The 7,905-nt window shown below is 42.3% G+C and overlaps 1 long non-coding RNA gene and 1 pseudogene across 1 annotated transcript; both read left to right on the forward strand.

Annotated features, from left to right (window-relative positions):
* Positions 1 to 269: 269 nt before the first annotated feature.
* Positions 270 to 1,072, forward strand: LOC115260263 (uncharacterized). Its single transcript, XR_003894468.2, has 2 exons — positions 270 to 608; positions 686 to 1,072. It is a non-coding gene; the product is annotated as an uncharacterized LOC115260263 (long non-coding RNA).
* A 5,321-nt stretch (positions 1,073 to 6,393) lies between these two features.
* On the forward strand, positions 6,394 to 7,699 carry LOC115260265 (uncharacterized; annotated as a pseudogene).
* The last annotated feature ends 206 nt before the right edge of the window (positions 7,700 to 7,905 follow it).

Consider the following 7,905-nt stretch of genomic DNA (forward strand, 5'->3'; position numbering starts at 1 on the left):
CTCCGCTCAGTATAAAATGCAACGAGGGGTGATTCGACAAATCGCTCCCATACAAACTTTAAACTTATTTTTGAATAGGTTCCCGGGCACCAAAATTCATGAAAATTTGGATTTCGGCTCAGTTTGGCTTGCAGATTTAGAATATGAAATTATCTCAACACCGCTAAAGAAGCCAATAGACCATTCCCGTCTGACCTAACTCAATTTTTTGATATTTTTTTTCGAAAGACAATCGGTTTTCATGATCATTGCCGCTTTTGAAAATTTTTTATGTGTATTCCTGATTTTCGTACAATTTTATGAAAATTCGAAAAATCTCTCCAATTTGAAATTAAAATCACCGTGCGAAGTAGTGTGTCAGCTGGCCCTGGTGTGGAGAATATGATTTCAATCGTGCTTCCTAATTCCTACCCTGTCGTCGTTCTGGCATGTTTACATTTCGAACTGTCAAACCCGCATCGCCTCACCTCCGCCGGCTGATTGGAAAGAAGCGAAAGAATATCGTCCACTATTTCGATTTTGTTGGAACCGTGGCCACGGGACCGACGGGAACAGAACGACGCTCGTGCTCGGTTCGGAATGAGCGAGTTGAATCATTAATATGAAAGGTAATTTTATCTATATCATTCGTATTTGCTCTATTTGTAAAACTATTACTAAAAACAGCAAAAACTTTTTATTACAGCGATTAAAACAAGCAACACCAGGAGCGTTACCCAGTGCGATGCTGCTAGACTTGGACAAGCTGAAGCTGAGGGGTTGCATTGTTTTCCGAAGGTTACAATCAGGATCAGAACTGTTTTGGAGGTAATAGGATGTTCCAGAAGCCTTCGAAAACCGATATAGGGGTCCTCCGTCCAATGGAATGTGACCGAATCGGTTCAGCAATCCAGAACGGAACAAATACGGAGGACCTGGTGGATACCGAAGTGAAAACAGTTGGAACAAGAGCACAGGCGGCTACCAGGCGAATCTTTCGCATTAGCCACAGAACTTCACAGCAGCAGTTGTACGAATCTCACCAGCAGATGCGATTCCATTCGAAGACCATGTACCAGAATCCAAACCAGTACATACGAAGATTTGGAACGGCTAATCCGTACCCAGCACAATTGACAGCTGCAGCTGCTGGTGGTGAATAAACCATTCCGAAGGCTGGATTCACCCGATACGATCCGCTGGCCGGCGTACAGGGAGCACATTAATTCCGTCGTATAAAATTCCAGCAATACAACAAATTGCTAAGCATTAGAATTTAATATGCACCACCTGTGAACGCATAAAATATATTACTTGCTTTCGTGATTAAATGAAATTAATAACTTCCTGATTATTCTCGGTCTACTTAACTATTTGCCCGCCCTTGTTTCGTGTCAATTCGTTAATTGTATACATCGTGCGTCACCAAACAACTTCAGAGGACTTGGTGAACCTTCTCAACTACAAGTTCTGATTGTATCTGCGTATTGTGCGTCACCAAACAAGAGGACTTGCTGAACCTTCTCAAGTACAAGTTCTGATTATATCTGCGTATCGTACGTCACCAAACAACTTCAGAGGACTTGGTGAACCTTATCAAGTACAAGTTCTGATTATATCTGCGTATCGTACTTCACCAAACAACTTCAGAGGACTTGGTGAACCTTCTCAAGTACAAGTTCTGATTGTATCTGCGTATCATACGTCACCAAACAACTTCAGAGGACTTGGTGAACCTTCTCAAGTACAAGTTCTGATTATATCTGCGTATCGTGCGTCACCAAACAACTTCAGAGGACTTGGTGAACATTCTCAACTACAAGTTCTGATTGTATCTGCGCATTGTGCGTCACCAAACAACTTCAGAGGACTTGGTGAACCTTCTCAAGTACAAGTTTTGATTATATCTGCGTATCGTGCGTCACCAAACAACTTCAGAGGACTTGGTGAACCTTATCAAGTACAAGTTCTTATTGTATCTGTGTATCGTGCGTCACCAAACAACTTCAGAGGACTTGGTGAACCTTCTCAACTACAAGTTCTGATTGTATCTGCGTATCGTGCGTCACCAAACAACTTCAGAGGACTTGGTGAACATTCTCAACTACAAGTTCTGATTGTATCTGCGTATTGTGCGTCACTAAACAACTTCAGAGGACTTGGTGAACCTTATCAAGTACAAGTTCTTATTGTATCTGTGTATCGTGCGTCACCAAACAACTTCAGAGGACTTGGTGAACCTTCTCAACTACAAGTTCTGATTGGATCTGCGTATCGTGCGTCACCAAACAACTTCAGAGGACTTGGTGAACATTCTCAACTACAAGTTCTGATTGTATCTGCGCATTGTGCGTCACCAAACAACTTCAGAGGACTTGGTGAACCTTCTCAAGTACAAGTTTTGATTATATCTGCGTATCGTGCGTCACCAAACAACTTCAGAGGACTTGGTGAACCTTATCAAGTACAAGTTCTTATTGTATCTGTGTATCGTGCGTCACCAAACAACTTCAGAGGACTTGGTGAGCATTCTCAAGTACAAGTTCTGATTGTATCTGCGTATTGTGCGTCACCAAACAACTTCAGAGGACTTGGTGAACCTTCTCAAGTACAAGTTTTGATTATATCTGCGTATCGTGCGTCACCAAACAACTTCAGAGGACTTGGTTAACCTTCACAACTACAAGTTCTGATTGTATCTGCGTATCGTGCGTCACCTAACAACCTCAGAGGACTTGGTGAACCTTCTCAAGTACAAGTTTTGATTGTATCTGCGTATTGTGCATCACCAAACAACTTCAGAGGACTTGCTGAACCTTCTCAAGTACAAGTTCTGATTATATCTGCGTATCGTATGTCACCAAACAACTTCAGAGGACTTGGTGAACCTTCTCAAGTACAAGTTCTGATTATATCTGCGTATCGTATGTCACCAAACAACTTCAGAGGACTTGGTGAACATTCTCAACTACAAGTTCTGATTGTATCTGCGTATTGTGCGTCACCAAACAACTTCAGAGGACTTGGTGAACCTTCTCAAGTACAAGTTTTGATTATATCTGCGTATCGTGCGTCACCAAACAACTTCAGAGGACTTGGTGAACCTTCTCAAGTACAAGTTCTTATTGTATCTGTGTATAGTGCGTCACCAAACAACTTCAGAGGACTTGGTGAACCTGCTCAAGTACAAGTTCTTATTGTATCTGTGTATCGTGCGTCACCAAACAACTTCAGAGGACTTGGTGAACATTCTCAACTACAAGTTCTGATTGTATCTGCGTATTGTGCGTCACCAAACAACTTCAGAGGACTTGGTGAACCTTCTCAAGTACAAGTTTTGATTATATCTGCGTATCGTATGTCACTAAACAACTTCAGAGGACTTGGTGAACCTTCTCAAGTACAAGTTCTGATTGTATCTGCGTATCATACGTCACCAAACAACTTCAGAGGACTTGGTGAACCTTCTCAAGTACAAGTTCTGATTATATCTGCGTATCGTGCGTCACCAAACAACTTCAGAGGACTTGGTGAACATTCTCAACTACAAGTTCTGATTGTATCTGCGTATTGTGCGTCACCAAACAACTTCAGAGGACTTGGTGAGCATTCTCAAGTACAAGTTTTGATTATATCTGCGTATCGTGCGTCACCAAACAACTTCAGAGGACTTGGTGAACCTTCTCAAGTACAAGTTCTGATTGTATCTGCGTATTGTGCGTCACCAAACAACTTCAGAGGACTTGGTGAACCTTCTCAAGTACAAGTTTTGATTATATCTGCGTATCGTATGTCACCAAACAACTTCAGAGGACTTGGTGAACCTTCTCAAGTACAAGTTCTTATTGTATCTGTGTATAGTGCGTCACCAAACAACTTCAGAGGACTTGGTGAACCTTCGCAACTACAAGTTCTGATTGTATCTGCGTATCGTGCGTCACCAAACAACTTCAGAGGACTTGGTGAACCTTCTCAAGTACAAGTTCTTATTGTATCTGTGTATCGTGCGTCACCAAACAACTTCAGAGGACTTGGTGAACCTGCTCAAGTACAAGTTTTGATTATATCTGCGTATCGTATGTCACCAAACAACTTCAGAGGACTTGGTGAACCTTCTCAAGTACAAGTTCTTATTGTATCTGTGTATAGTGCGTCACCAAACAACTTCAGAGGACTTGGTGAACCTTCACAACTACAAGTTCTGATTGTATCTGCGTATCGTGCGTCACCAAACAACCTCAGAGGACTTGGTGAACCTTCTCAAGTACAAGTTCTGATTGTATCTGCGTATTGTGCGTCACCAAACAACTTCAGAGGACTTGCTGAACCTTCTCAAGTACAAGTTCTGATTATATCTGCGTATCGTATGTCACCAAACAACTTCAGAGGACTTGGTGAACCTTCTCAAGTACAAGTTCTTATTGTATCTGTGTATAGTGCGTCACCAAACAACTTCAGAGGACTTGGTGAACCTTCACAACTACAAGTTCTGATTGTATCTGCGTATCGTGCGTCACCAAACAACCTCAGAGGACTTGGTGAACCTTCTCAAGTACAAGTTCTGATTGTATCTGCGTATTTTGCGTCACCAAACAACTTCAGAGGACTTGCTGAACCTTCTCAAGTACAAGTTCTGATTATATCTGCGTATCGTATGTCACCAAACAACTTCAGAGGACTTGGTGAACCTTCTCAAGTACAAGTTCTTATTGTATCTGTGTATAGTGCGTCACCAAACAACTTCAGAGGACTTGGTGAACCTTCTCAAGTACAAGTTCTTATTGTATCTGTGTATCGTGCGTCACCAAACAACTTCAGAGGACTTGATGAACCTTCTCAACTACAAGTTCTGATTGTATCTGCGTATTGTGCGTCACCAAACAACTTCAGAGGACTTGGTGATCCTTCCTAACTACAAGTTTTCATTATCAGGAAGAATAACTTCAACGAGAATTGATCTTCATAGGCAGTTGAAACAAATTACAAAAACATACTTACTTGTTTCCTTGTCACTTCGTAAACTTCGCAGGCTCGATCCGTCAGTTATTCTAATTATTAACCAGAATAAGCCCACTAGAGCAATGAAGGCGACTGTGCATTTACCCGTCTTATTCAGAGACACCAGAGCCCCAGGTGTAAATTCGGATGTTTTAAAGTAGGGTGGGGCGGAGCAAGATGGGTCACCTAAGGATGGATCATCATAACTTTGTAAATACAATTCATGCTGGTTTATATTCGTCCTCTACTCTTCAACACATTAGTTAGCTATGCTAAAAGCCGATAAAAGGTTCATGAAATACAAAACATGCTTTTGAACAAGCTATTTTATTTAAAAAGTGACCGATTTAGCGCCGAGAAAAAAGTGCGGGGCAAGATGGGTCACCTTTTAGGTAATTCCCAGAGTAATTCCAATTTTCTCAACAAAAAATGGCAATTATACGATTTTTTTTCTGTATTCATATATGCTCCATATCCATATTTACTGACTGAATAAACAAGAACTACTAGTAAACATTTTAATAATTTATTTGGAAAATAAAAAACTTTACGATTTGAGTGGTCGTAAAACGACTTGAAAATCGATGTTTTCACAAAAAAATATCATAAATTTATGATATAATTTTAGGCGCTCATTCTTTTTGGTTGAAGTGAGTTCTTAGATAGTCTTGTAATACAAAATAAATCATTTTTAAATGCTCCAAAAATACGCTCAAAATTTAAGGTGACCCATGTTGCCACGCGGTCATTATATGGAGATTATATGTAATGTATCGCATAAGTAAAATGGCCAAAAACCATTTTATTTTTTATGTCCAATGAGTGTATATTTTTTTCAATAAAACCCTTAACTTTTGTAGATGACATACATACATAGCATACATTGTATGCTGGTCACCTAACAAAATTATCAACATATTCAAAACCAGTGAAGAAAATTGTCTGACAAAAGAAGCACAAAACAAGCAACAAAGAAGGCGCGTCGATTACTCTTTATCTCTACTGGTAACAGATAATGACATGATCTCGAAAATTTTTGTTGCAGACAAAACGGAAGCTGAATTTGTTGCGTACTTTTCAACTCGTGAATAATCATTTATTACAAACCCAAAGTCGAAACTGTTTGATGATAGATCTTTAGCAGAGATGCAGTGTTTACCTACTCGAAGTTACCGTTCGAAAATCGCAACGCAAGGCTGAAAAATCTCTAAACTCGTGGTTTTACGATGTTTATCATATTATTTTCAAGTTGGGACAATCTTATGTCGCATTGGGTGGATTGTCGCAACAAATACAGGTTGCGACATTGTCATTATTGTTGCGCGATGGTTGAATTTTGACTCACTGTTCAAAACATAAGTAATGCGCTCGAAAATGGCACTAACCTATCTTGCCCCGTGACCCATCTTGCCCCGCCCCGCCCTATCCACAGAAACTCCCCACCCCTAACAATAGTATTTATTAACACAGACGAAAATAATACAAATTAAATTTAACAATACGACTTAACTCTGATTGGGTCAATAGGACACTATTGCTGGCTTGGTTTAATGTGCCCAACAGACCCAGTACCCGGACATCCAGTGACATTTTTTCGGGCAACTCACCATATCCACAGCGGTGTCAGTGGCAAAGCGTCTTGTCATGGATGAAAGGAAAAAAAAGCTGGGAAAGGAGAATGGTGAAGACGTTGAAGCCGTACAAAATGGGTTGAAAACTCTTTGTGAGAATCCCATCTTATGTTCTTCCCCGACGTATCTACGACATCGCGCACTATCGTTTCCTCTGGAGCTTCGGGTTGCCGCGTCATCTCTCTTGGTAAGTTCCTGCCGACGGATGTCGTGGAATTGCTTATGAAACCCCACAAACGCACCCAGATGTGGACGGCCAAGAGGGTGTTCTTTACGTCGACCAACATGATGCTGATGGACATCAACCGGGCATCGCAGGAAACACCGGTTATTGTAATAAATGATCCGCAGGTGGAATCGCGTCAGCATACGTAGATTATCCAGAAGTTTCTGGAGTACACGAAGAACTTCCGGATGCTGTGCGTTTCGACGACTTCCGGTAAAACGATGGAGGCAAATCTGCTCAAGTCGTGGCTAATTTCCAACATCGAACTGCAGTGGGGCAATCCGCACGAGGCGCCAGAAGATTGGCTCATGAACAAGAAAGAAAATTTAATCAGCAATATCTGGACGCCGTTATGGGCCAATCGCTGACGGCACTGCTGGAGGAGTTCAAACAGGTGATGCAACCGTGCTTGCAGAAGCTGCTCGCGGCCAAGCTGATTGCAAAGTGCGACTTCGATCGAATGGCGGTGGAGAACGTCCGGATGGATAGAATTTGGTACGAGGAAGCCCTGTTGGCGGACAGGGGTTTTGCGCAAGGACCATCACGAGGCGATGCTGAGCTTTCACATGGCCGAACGACTGCTGGAGGCGTACCACATTCTGAAACGGGAGGGAATTCTGGCGGTGCTGGAGTATTTCCATCGGGCGAACGAGATTACAACACGCGCGGGTGGGAGTTTACAACACGCCGCATCCCAAGTTCCGAACGTTGGAGAACTTCTTGAAGGAGTTTTATCAGGTAATTTGGGAGTGACAAATTTTCTTCAACATACCTACCGTAACGGCGACGGCATCACAGCAGGATCAGCCCGGAACTAGCAATGGTCACAGCGCTAAACTGGAACCGATCTGTCCGGCATCATCGTCTCCGGTAGTGGCTAGCGGCGGCCAGAAGCGCAAGATAGTGGAAGTGTTGGCCGACGTACCGGCCACGTACGATGTCATTAACAGTCAGACCTACTATGAGGTGATCTCGCTGAAGCAACATCAGCTGGAAGTTCCTCTGGAGCTTCGGGTTGCCGCGTCGTATCTCTTGGTAACACAATCGATTCCGGTTTTCCCTCGCGGAATT

The sequence above is a fragment of the Aedes albopictus genome, chromosome 3, assembly GCF_035046485.1.
Source record: "Aedes albopictus strain Foshan chromosome 3, AalbF5, whole genome shotgun sequence".
NCBI lineage: Eukaryota > Metazoa > Arthropoda > Insecta > Diptera > Culicidae > Aedes > Aedes albopictus.